Raw genomic sequence first — 12,525 nt, 5'->3', positions numbered from 1 at the left:
AAATAGTCCAGCTAAATTTCTGGTTTGATGGCCTCCAATCGCCCAAGTCTGTCTAATATCGCTGTTTTATTGCAACTTCAATGGTTGGCCTGTCATTCATTTTGCCAGTTGTGTCTTTTTGTAAAGTATCAATACTCATAAAACCCACGAAACTCGTCTGACAGACCGAAACGACTGAAAACGACCAGAGTATGTCAAAACATTAAATTAAATTTATAGGTCGATCGTTCCAGATCTTATTGGTCCGTCTATTTTCGCTGGTTTTCATCTTCAGTGGTTTGTCTGAAAGTTGTGTTTGTCAGTCGTATCCCTTTCATAAGTTGGGAATATGACTAAGACTGGAGATGGCTAAAATCAGCAAGAATAAGCCAACCAACAATGAGATGGACAAGCTACGTACTTATCTGTATTTTTTTAAGTTATGTTGCTGTTTACAATGGTTCAATTAGGTCTGTCTAATATCGCAGGTTTACTGCATCTTCAGTGATTGGTCTGTGTGTTATTATGCTAGTTATGCCTTTTTAAAGGTATTGACACTCATAAACTCAGGGAACTTGTCTGACAGACGAAAATTACAGGAAACGAACAGAGAATGTCAAAGCATTAAATTATGTAAATATATGCTGGTCGAGTCCCTTTTACAATTTCGTAAAAAGAGTAAGACAGGAGATGATTAAATTCAACGAAAATAACCAGACCATGTCTGAGATGATCAAGCTACGAACTTATTTGTACTTTTATTTTATTTTGGTTGCAATTTACGTTCAAGCAAATAGTCCAGCTAAATTTCTGGTTTGACCGTCTCCAATCGCCTAGATCTCTCTATATCGCTGGTTTTCTGCATCTTCAGTGGTAGGCTTGTAGTATTTTGTGTCTTTTTGTGGCGTATCGCTACTCATAAAACCTGTCCATTAACCAATAACCTTTTTCGATATTACACTTTGATCGTTTACGATCATCTGGCCTGTCTAATGCGATTATCCAACCTTAATGTTTTGTCTGTGCGGTTTTGCCAATTGTGTCCTTTCAGAATTGAATATCAGAAGCAGCCAATGAATAAAACTGCCTGGGTTTATGAGTCTGCCTGTTCAAACCTGCGAGAATAAATAGTTGGTTCATCACTTCCCAAACCTTAAGTCAATATTTGGTAGTAAGTACATATCTATGATATTAAACTCGATCATTCGGGTCCGCTTGTACTCGTGGATATTATCGTTCATGCACGTTTTTAAATATTCGCTGGTTGGTCTGTGAGTTATTTAAACAGTAGGTCCTTTTAAAAGGTATCGATAGTCCACAAACTCATCTGTTACAGCGGCTTAATGCTGAAAAACATGTCTGGTATGCAATAACAGCGAGACTAGGACCAGGATCTTAGCCAATCTACCTACAAATTTACTTGTAATCATCACTTTTTAATTATATCTGTATGAACTTCCCAATAATGAGCACCCCTCCCGACTTCGGTAATCATTTACAGACTAATGTCGCTTTGGATAAATTAATGTACAAAACATATAACCATAAACATATTAAAATGTGTCACTGCATTTCTGTTTGATTAATAAATCACGATTGATTTGCCTTCCATTTGCGATGACGGGGAGTCGGAAAGACCTAAACCTAAGATTACCTACAGTTATTGAACAGCTGTATAAAGGAAGATACCAATTATGTTTGTTGGAATCCATAATGCAAAACAATAAGTTAAATACAAAAGAAGAAAATATTAGCAAGGAATATTGTTATACGAAATCGGCCTAAATTCACCCTTTTCCTCTGGATAGTGCAGTATCCCCAGTTATCTGCAATGCAAGAATAAGTAATCGGTGCTATAGCATTATTTATCGCGGAATACTGCAGATGATAACACGTCAAAAAAATATGCCAATTTCGTTATCTATATCATAAAAAGTAGATAGATTGTCGCACATTTTAATACAGATATTTATCCTCTCAATTATGCTGAGATTGTTGAGCGCCGAAGAGCTTGTGGTGTTTAAAGGTTGTCGAATAGATTTAAAAGAAAAGTAAACATTTCTTTTGACGTTTGTTTCAACAAAGAAGTCAACGGTGACGTTAATTTTGCAATAAAATAATAAAAAAGACAAAGAGAGTCATAAAAACCGACCAATAGAAGATAATACTTTTTTTTATTTGTTTATAGAAAAAAGTCAATAAAATTATAAGAGCGATACGGCCGATCGGAGTTGGGCAACAAGCTGAAAACATCAACGGCATAAACTTTTTCCTTCAAGTAAGCAAAGTAATCAGGCTTTGCATGAATGTCGTGTGCAACAGTTAATAACTTTTACTATATACTTTATTATAATTTGTTTATACTATATTCTGGTCGTTGCCGATCTGTCATCGCAGGTTTTTTTGTCAGACAAGTTTCGCATTTTTCAGCGGTTGGTCTGTGCGTTATTTTGACAGTTGTGTGTTTTCATAACCAATGTATCAGTTAGTTAATGAACCATAAAAATACCCACTTGGCTAAATGCTTCTGCGTCTGTTGTCAAAACCATCGAGAGTAGGAGGACCAGGTAGATCAGAGAGTTTCGCCTTTTCCGCGGTTGGTCGTGCATTATTTTGATAGTTGTGTTCTTTCATAAACAAGCATCAGTCGACTAATGAACCATAAAAAGAAAAGACGCACTTGGCTAGTTGCTTCTGCGTCTGTTGACAAGGCCATCATGAATAGGTGGACCAGGAAGATCAGAGTATTTCACATTTTTCAGCGATTGGTCTGTTCATTATTTTGACAGTTGTGTTCTTTCATAAACAAGCATCAGTTGATTAATGAATCATAAAAGAAAAAAACGCACTTGGCTGAATGATTCTGCCTCTAGTGACAAAGCCATCAAAAATAGGTGGGCTAGGTTTTTCTGTCAGAGGAGTTTGGCATTTTTCAGCGGTTGGTCTGTGCGTAATTTTGACAGTTTTGTCCTTTCATAAACAAGCATCAGTTGATTAATGAACCATAAAAAAAAAACTCATTTGGCTAAATGCTTCTGCGTCTGTTGTCAAAACCATCGAGAATAGGAAGACCAGGTGGAGTGTCTAGAATTTTTTCACGGTTGGTCTGTGTGTTATTTTGACAGTTGTGTCTTTTCAGAAACAAGCATCAGTCGACTAATGAACCATAAAAAGAAAAGATGCAATTGGCTAGTTGCTTCTGCGTCTGTTGACAAGGCCATCATGAATAGGTGGACCAGGTAGATCAGAGTATTTCACATTTTTCAGCGATTGGTCTGTTCATTATTTTAATGATGAATTAAATCAGATTAATGAACCATAAAAATAAAAAAACTGTACTAGGCTAAATGACTCTCAATCTGCTATCAAAGCCACCGAGAATAGACAAGTAAACTAGGGTTGGTTGTTTTCTTACCTGATCTTACCTTTATTTCCTGATCTTCCATCGAATGCTTTGTCTGTCAGGCGAGTTTCGCATTTTTCACCGGTTGATCTGTGCGTTATTTTGATAGTTGTGCCCTTTCATAAGCGACCAGCAGACGTTTGATGAACCATAGAGACAAAAATTCGTAGTCGGCAAAATGCTTCTGCGATTAGGTTGATCAGAGATGATAAAGTTATTCAGATATCGTGAGATGCGGTCGGGTGTGTCGAACGCCTGTAGGTTGATCGTTCCCTGTCATACTGGTCCGCCTATTCTCGCTGTTTTTTCGAAACAGATGAGTTTTAATGTTTTAATATCCTCAGAGTTTTGTCAGTCGTATGACACAGGTTATTGTGTTGTCTTTCAGACGCGTCATTGATTTCCATCTGTATTATATTTTAATTGTGTCCTTTTATAATGTATCTGCTTCAAAATTCATCTGATAGGCCTAACCAGCGAGGATAGGGCAGACTAGCGTCAGTACCCCGTCGACGACGCAGATAAACCTAGAACAAACGTCATGGATCTAAACTTACACTGAACTCCCTCCCCACCATTTACTAGCATTTGTAACTCAGTCATCTTCCTTAGCCTTATCCAGATGGTTTTGAGTTCAGACGCAATCTTCATCTTCCCTGACTGTCTTGTGAGTTATTTTGTCAGATGTGTCCTGGGAACATAAGGAATGCGTATGAGTTAAGAGTACAGACCGAATGCGAGATAAGGGCAGACCAGCGTCAGATGAGCACATCAATCTCGAACAAAACGTTTTATTTGTAAATTGTAATATCTGTACCCTTTTCATTTTGGTTCGATTTAGACATTTAGTACAGCTAAATTCGAACTACTAGCATCTGTTGTTTAATCATCTGCCACTCTGGTCAGCCTTTTCTGGCTAGTTTTGTCCTTCAGATGCGAGGTCTATCAGGCCAAGCCAACGAGGATAGGATAGGGCAGATCAGTATGACCAGGAACGACCGATGTACAGATTACCGATCAAGAAATCTCACAAAATGCCCTTTTTAACGTTCATACTTGTAATTATAATTTCCTATAAATATATATAATAATTGGTTATTTGCACAACACTTTTATTGTTCATTTTCTTCTCACTCTATTTAATCACGAACAATTTAAAAAAATTCTTTTTAAAAATATAGTTCCTACTCACAGTAAGTTGTTTTCCATCGCTCCGGATTTCGAGCTTTTAGCTCATCATCAGGGCAGACCAGCGTCAGATGAGCACATCAATCTTGAACAAAACGTTTTATTCGTAAATTGTAATATCTCTATCATTTTCATTTTGGTTCGATCTACACATTTAGACGTCTGATGACTTGATAAAGCTAAATTCGAACTACTAATCTGTTGTTTAATCATCTGCCACCCTGGTCAGCCTTTTCTGACTAGTTTTGTCCTTCAGATCCGAGGTTTATCAGACCAAGCCAACGAGGATAGGGCAGATCAGTATGGCCAGGAACGACCGATTACCGAACAAGAAATCTCAACAAAATGCCTTTTTCTAACGTCCATATTTGTAATTATAATTTGCTATAGATCGCATAAAACTTTTAAAATGTCAGGATAATTGTTGGTATAAGGTTATAATGTTCGTAACAGCAAAATTAGGATATATTAGGATCTGGAGAAGATGGACAAGTAAACGATAATTGATTTTTATTGGTTTTATTGCTATGAAATATTTCACGTATAAAAAAATTCCTGTTTCACACAAGAAACAAGTTCTTGCTTTATAGTGGTCGTCTTTTAACGGATGCAGGCCGGAAGCAGTGAGCCAAATTGTGAAGAACCTAACGTTCCAAGGTCGTCCAAGTTTATCCAAACAATTTGTAATCTCTGTCCACAATTCACAGTCATTAAATTGTCTTATTTTAATTAAAGAAGTTATGTATTTTTTTTTCTTTTCAGGCGACGACACTGGTTATTAAACTTGACCTATTTTTCGATGCTGCAATACTTTCGAGAGGGGGGCGGGGCGATGAAAATTTTTGAGAGTCCTGAAGAACCTTTTGGTGAAGACGTCAAGAATGGCCGGTTTTGGGGGAACCGGGTCGAATAATCGGCGGAGTGAATCAAATCGTACCGGTAACACACTTTCACTTTCGAAATTCCCTTCCAAGCGGACGCGGCTGGACGCGTACGAGGGCCTCGTAGAACGTGACGTCTCCCTGGTAGAAACATCAAAAAACACACACAAAACCGGCTTATATTTTAATCTTTTTTAAAACATTTATAGACAAAAATTTATAATGGAAATCGACAGTAAAACACTACTCTGAGTGACAAACGACTAGCGGTTGAACGAGAACAGACGGACCCAGACAGGGCGGCCGTCAATTTGTGTGATCTTTTGTGCAATCGTATTGATATTGGCCTTTAAATTTCCGTGTCACACGTTCGATTTCTTTCTATAGAAGCACCACATCCGTTATACCTGGAAACAGTGACTTTACACTTCCTATCAAATGTTTGGGTTGTGAACTATTTAAACTGTTAAATATATTTAAAAAATCTATAGTGTATAACAATATAACTGAATTGAATAAAACTGTCCTACCTGCAGTTATTTGTTTTAAAAAGACTGTTATGCAATATCATGTTGTAGTCGTAATTGTATTAAATACTAAAAATATTCAAAAAATATATGGATAAATATAGTTGGACAGATATAAAGATAGACAGGCTGCCAGAAAACCAGCATTGGAAACAATGAATATGATAGAAAGGAAGACAGTGAAAAAAAAGAGAGAGATAGTTAGATAAATAGATTGATGGATAGATAAATAGAGAGAGATTGATTAAGAGAGAGAAGAGAAAACTGAAAGAGAATAGAAAAAATGAACATGATATCATGTCAAATTTAGTGAGAAAAAGAGAGGTGTGGAGAAAATAGCGATAGTGAATATCGATAGAGAAAAAGTTTAGCTAATATACAAAAACAGAAAGACATAGAAAAAAGGGAGAGGAGAGGAGGGAGAGAGAGGGGGGGAAAGAGAGAGAGAGAGACAGAGACAGACAGACAGATCGATAGGCAGACAAAAATTTGAATGAAATGCAATAAAAGAACAGTAGGGAAAGCACTAGGAGCGGATGAGGGGCGATAAAGAAAGAGAAACAGAGGTGTCCAGATATAGTCTCACAGATAGTTATTGTTTGAGTAAATGAGAGTGATAACAGAGAAAGAGAAATGGAAAAAGAAAGAGAGAGAGAGTGAAAGAGAGGATAGAGAGCAGGACAGAGAAGAATGAGAAAAAGAGAGAGGAGAGACAGACAGACAGACAGAGAGAGAGAGAGAGAGAGAGACAGACAGAGAGAGAGAGACAGACAGACAGACAGACAGACCGACAGGCAGGCAAAAATTTGAATGGAATGCAATAAAAGAACAGTAGGGAAAGCACTAGGAGGGGATGAGGGGCGATAAAGAAAGAGAAACAGAGGTATCCAGATATAGCCTCACAGATAGTTATTGTTTGAGTAAATGAGAGTGATAACAGAGAAAGAAAAATGGAAAAAGAGAGAGAGTGAGAGTGAAAGAGAGGGAAACCCAGAGAGAAACAAAGACAGACCGAGAGAAGAGAGAGAGAGAGAGACAGACAGACAGAGAGTGAGGGGGGAGAGAAACACACAGAGAGACAGACAGTCGGACACACAGATAGGCAGACAAAAATATGCATTAAAGGAACAGAGAAAATGGGATGTCTAATACATTATTATAAGAGGTGATAGAGAGAGACAGGTACCCAGATAAATAAAGATAGAGATAGATAGCAACAAAGATGGATATCGATTAAATGAGAATAAAAAAGAGACAAAAACGTAGACAAGGAAGGAGTGTGAGGTGGAAGGAGAGATTGGAAATTTAAAAAATTAATACGAGAGAAAAGAAGAATGTAAGGAATAGATAAATAGATAGGTAGATAGATAGAGATAGACATAAATAGATAGATAGTGAGAGAGGGGAAAGACAGACAGGCAAGTTGAAATAGAAAGAGTGTATATGAGAGAAAGGAAGATAGTGAGAAAAAGCTTTAAAAGAACTTCAACTTTTCTCAAGCTTAAACAATCCGTGCGTTGGGATTTTTTATAAATACATCTTTACATGTTAATGATGACAAATACATGTTTACCTATGTTATACAATTATATTTAAATACAATAAATGTTTTATGTGTTTCTTTTGCCATAAAAAAAGTTTATCCATTTATCCATTGCTTAACTCATCGATCTTTTAGTAATTTTTGAACTCGTAAAATTGAAGAAAAAAAATCAGGGATATATAAAAACACAGATCAATCGTCAAGCTTTCGATGAAAAGTTCATCAGGACTTTGAAAACTATTATTAATTTGTAAAGTTAGCAAATAATCTACTTGCAATACTGAAACTTATTGTTTTAAACGTAGTGAATTTATGAGTTGAGGGTGAGACGTGATCTACAATCTAAAATATGACTAAAATGACTTATGACTAATAAATTTGGATATTTTAAAACTTGACAATAACCACCAACACTCAGACTTTTTATTTATTTCCTACAGTTGCAAGATCTTTCATCTCCGAGTGTCTTTTTTTTTTTACATTCCTTCTGTCAAAATATTTGTCACAATTCACAGCTTTTACATTAGCCCAGTCAAACTGTGGATATGGTCCTAAAGTACAGTTCCGGATTTCTGCTGTCCGACTTTTAGTCAGGGATTCTATTGTTAATTAGCTGTTGGCTTGGCCATCAAAAGAGCGGTAATTCAGTTTATATACTATGCTTGTTTTGATGAACTTCATTTAGGTACTTTTAACATTAAGTTTATATACTTAAAAGATAATTTTTATGCTTACTTCTAATAATACAGCTAATTTATCTGAAATGTTGTCTGTCTACAGGTCTTATATTTTAACATAGTTAGCAGGAGTTTTAACATTCTGCCCACTGTTTCTTAAACCACTCAATCTTGTACTGGATTAATATGTCAAACTAAGCCAACTGTCAAAATGATCTTTTCCTGATTTTAGAGTAATCGATATTCTTTCAAATTGGCCTTATCCCTGATTTTTCAATGCGGCAATAATATTGACGGCTGTAATCAATTATATCGACTAGTTCATGTAGAAATATTTATTAATTTTAATTGCCTAATTATTAGAAACCAGACTAATAAAGCAATTTGTACGATCGATTTGATTTTAAATACAATCAAGTACTGGCCAATAGTCACATGATTTGCATATCTTTCATTAAAATCATTCATTAGAATGGCAAATTATAAAACAAATAATCGTGAGGAAAAGGATAAAATTTACTTCCAGTGTGGTCGGGTCCGGGGCACCCAGGTCTGTCAGCCCTCGCTTGTTTTGCCTTACAAAACCTACTTTACAAAAGGGCTCAAATACAAAATAACACACAAGTCAGACCAGTGAAAGTGGCGAAAATTATTAAATTCCAAACCAGATTAACAAAACTAAATGACCAAAAATTTCAATAAATTTAGAAAGCCAAATAAGGTCATTTTTGTTTGCATTATATTTAAAACACGATCATGTGAAATTAAACTACCCAGATTGCTTAGAAAAAAAATCTGTTGAACGTTTTTCGGTTTTCGGAAGATAAAAAATTAGATTTGTGCCAAAAAAAGAAATTTTTTCTTTGCATTCTTTTGAAAACACGATCATGCGAAATTAAATGAACCAAATTGCTTAGAAAAAAATCTGTTGAACGTTTTTCGGTTTTCAGAAGATAAAAAATTCGATTTGTGCCAAAAAAGACAAATTTTTTCTTTGCATTCTTTTTAAAACACGATCATGCGAAATTAATTGAACCAAATTGCTTAGAAAAAATATATGTCTATTGACGAACGTTTTTCGGTTTTCAGAAGATAAGAAATTCGATTTGGGCCAAAAAAAGACAAATTTTTTCTTTGCTTTCTTTTTAAAACACGATCATGTGAAATTAAACGACCCAGATTGCTTAGAAAAAATTTATATCTATTGACGAACATTTTTCGGTTTTCGGAAGATAAAAAATTCGATTTGTGCAAAAAAAAGACAAATTTTTTCTTTGCATTCTTTTTAAAACACGATCTTGCGAAATTAAATGACCCAAATTGCTTAGAAAAAATATATATCTATTGACGAACGTTTTTTGGTTTTTCGAAAGATAAAAACTTCGATTTGTGCAAAAAAAAGACATTTTTTTTTGCATTATTTTTAAAACACGATCATGCGAAATTAAACGACCCAAATTGCTTACAAAAAATCTATTGCCGTACGTTTTTCGGTTTTCAGAAGATAAAAAATTCGATTTTTCCCAACATATACAAAATTTTTGTTTCTATAATCTTTAAAACCCAATCACGCGAAATTAAACGACCCAACTTTTTTCAGTTGCACGGAAATATTATCTATTGTAGAAGGTTTTTCAGTTTTTAGAAGATAAAAAATTCAATTTGTGCAAAACAAAAAGTGTTATTTTTAAAACACAGTCATGCAAAATTAAACGACCCAACTTTTTTCAGTTTTCAGAAGCTAAAAAATTCGATTTATGCAAAAAAAAGACAAAATTTTTGTTTGCATTCTTTTAAAAACACAATCATGCAAAATCAAACAACCCAGATTGCTTAGAAAAAATATCTAATGTCGAACGGTGTTCAGTTTTTACAAGATAAAAAATTCGATTACTGCAAAAAAAGACCAAATTTTTGTTTGTATTATTTTTAAAACACAGTAATGTGACATTAAAAGATCCAACCGTTTTTAGTTTTTAGATGCTAAAAAAATCGATTTATGCCAATAAAAACCAATTTTTTTGTTTGTATTATTTTGTAAAACACGATCAAGCAAAATTAAACGCCCCTGGTTGCATAGAAAAAATATCTATTGTCGAACATTTTCCAGTTTTCAGAAGCTAAAAAAATTGATTTATGCTAATAATAACCAATTTTTTGTTTGTATTATTTTGGAAAACACGACCATGCAAAATTAAACGCCTCTGGTTGCATAGAAAAAATATCTATTGTCGAACATTTTCCAGTTTTCACAAGCTAAAAAAATTGATTTATGCTAATAATAACCAATTTTTTGTTTGTATTATTTTGGAAAACACGACCATTCAAAATTAAACGCCCCTGGTTGCATAGAAAAAAAAATCTATTGCCGAACATTTTTCAATTTTAGAAGCTAAAAATGTATACAAAAAGATAAATTGTTTGTTTGCATTCTTTTTAAAACACGATCATGCGAAATTAAACGACCCAAATTGCTTAGGAAAAAATTAATTAAATTTAGATTTGTGCTAAAAAAGACCAAATTTTTGTTTTTATTACTTTTAAAACACAATCATGCGAAATTAAACGACCCAGATTGCATAGAAAAAATATCTACTGTCGAACGTTTTTCTCTTACCTATGCTAAAAAGATTCGATTTGTGCCAAAAAATAACCAAATTTTCACATGAAGTTTGTACTCTTATTTGCTTTAGATTTGTATATGTCATTAAGATTTTATTATTATTATTATTATTGTATATTAGTATCATTTTTGTCGTCATAAATGGATTAGAAGTTTTTAATGTTTGCTGTCATGTCAGTTTTAAATACGACATCTTGAATATTTTTGTAGAAATTGAAATGACAAATTTGTTTAGTTTTGGGTCATAATTTTTTTCAAGACGCTACTAGGGGAATTGGAAAAATTACAAGTTATTACAAATTGCATACCTGTCCCAGCTATTAATCCACAGCTAAATTGCGACTCAAAATTCCCACTTTTTTTCAACTTTAACATACTTTTTTCCCCATCTATAAAACCTGATTTCCCAGAAACTAGTTTTTCATCAGTATAATTACATCCTGGCATCCTCCCACGGCTTGTCTTTACAGCATAACCAATTACATTATTATATTGAAAATAAAACGCCTAAATTTAAACCATAGATATTTGCATCTCTTTAACATAGATTTTGGCCGAGGGCCCGGAACCCCTGAGCCAAATCCGACCAAATATAACAATGACGCTACCCACTGTAAATAAATATACAGCGAAGCATAACAAAGCCGTTCGTGTGCTTTGAAATTTTAAGCCGGTGAAATTTCCTATGGTACACGTCAATAATAAAGTCCAATTATTTAAGGGATCGAGGTGAAAATAAACTGGCTCCTTTCTTCTTGACCACTATCGATTTAAAATTTAAAATGACAACTGCATATTCCAAATTCCTGCTTACTTACATAATTCACAGGATGAATACGAAAAAGGTTTACTACCTCATTGGGTTAAATAATAAACAAGTCTCCTCCTGGTCTTCCAAAAATATTTTTTTTTTAATAATAAATTAAAAAAGGGGCATACAAAATAAAATAATACAAAGGGGGGAAACAAAACAATGGAAAATACATTAAAAAATTATATCTCCAACTTAACAACTACAAATTCGTATATTTGCATATAATTATGTATATATTTATATATATATAAAAAAGAAAATAATATGTATACAAATCTATTAGATTAAAGAAATGAACGAAACCAATTTTTGTTTAATGTCATTTTAAGTATCTACAATGAAAACGAAAATAAAATAAAAATTGTGGGTGTTTAACACCATATAATCTGTTTTTAACTATGTAGAAAATATATAGCTATATGTATCAAATATATAATTTTTTGGAATAAAAAATAAATTAATTACTATTATAATTAAAGAACGCAAAAAAAATTCAATAATTTTTTTCCATAAAAATCAATAAATTATCCTCAATTAATGATAATAAAATAATATTTACATGGATTTTTTTTCTTGTTTTTCAATGGTATGATATATACAGTGCTGATAAGTGGAACTGTATAAATAGATGTATTTGTGTTTTATTAATGAGTAAAAAGCCTTAAATTTACTGGTTTAAAATTATATTTTAATTCGTTCCAAGTTTTTAAAAATAACAGATTTTTTGGTAACTTTTCACTTTTTTTTGTCTCCTCCACAACATTTTTAACAAAATATCCTCCATTTAACACATTATGAATAAATTTTGTTTACATCTTAGCTTAAAATTGAAAATTTCTTTTTTTTTTAATTATTATCATTATTATACTCTTTCTCTCTCGCTATATATA

Source organism: Cimex lectularius, unplaced genomic scaffold (genome assembly GCF_000648675.2).
Source record: "Cimex lectularius strain Harlan isolate CLEC.00 unplaced genomic scaffold, Clec_2.1 scaffold3, whole genome shotgun sequence".
NCBI classification, from domain to species: Eukaryota; Metazoa; Arthropoda; class Insecta; order Hemiptera; family Cimicidae; genus Cimex; species Cimex lectularius.
Note: the sequence above shows the minus strand (reverse complement) of the source record.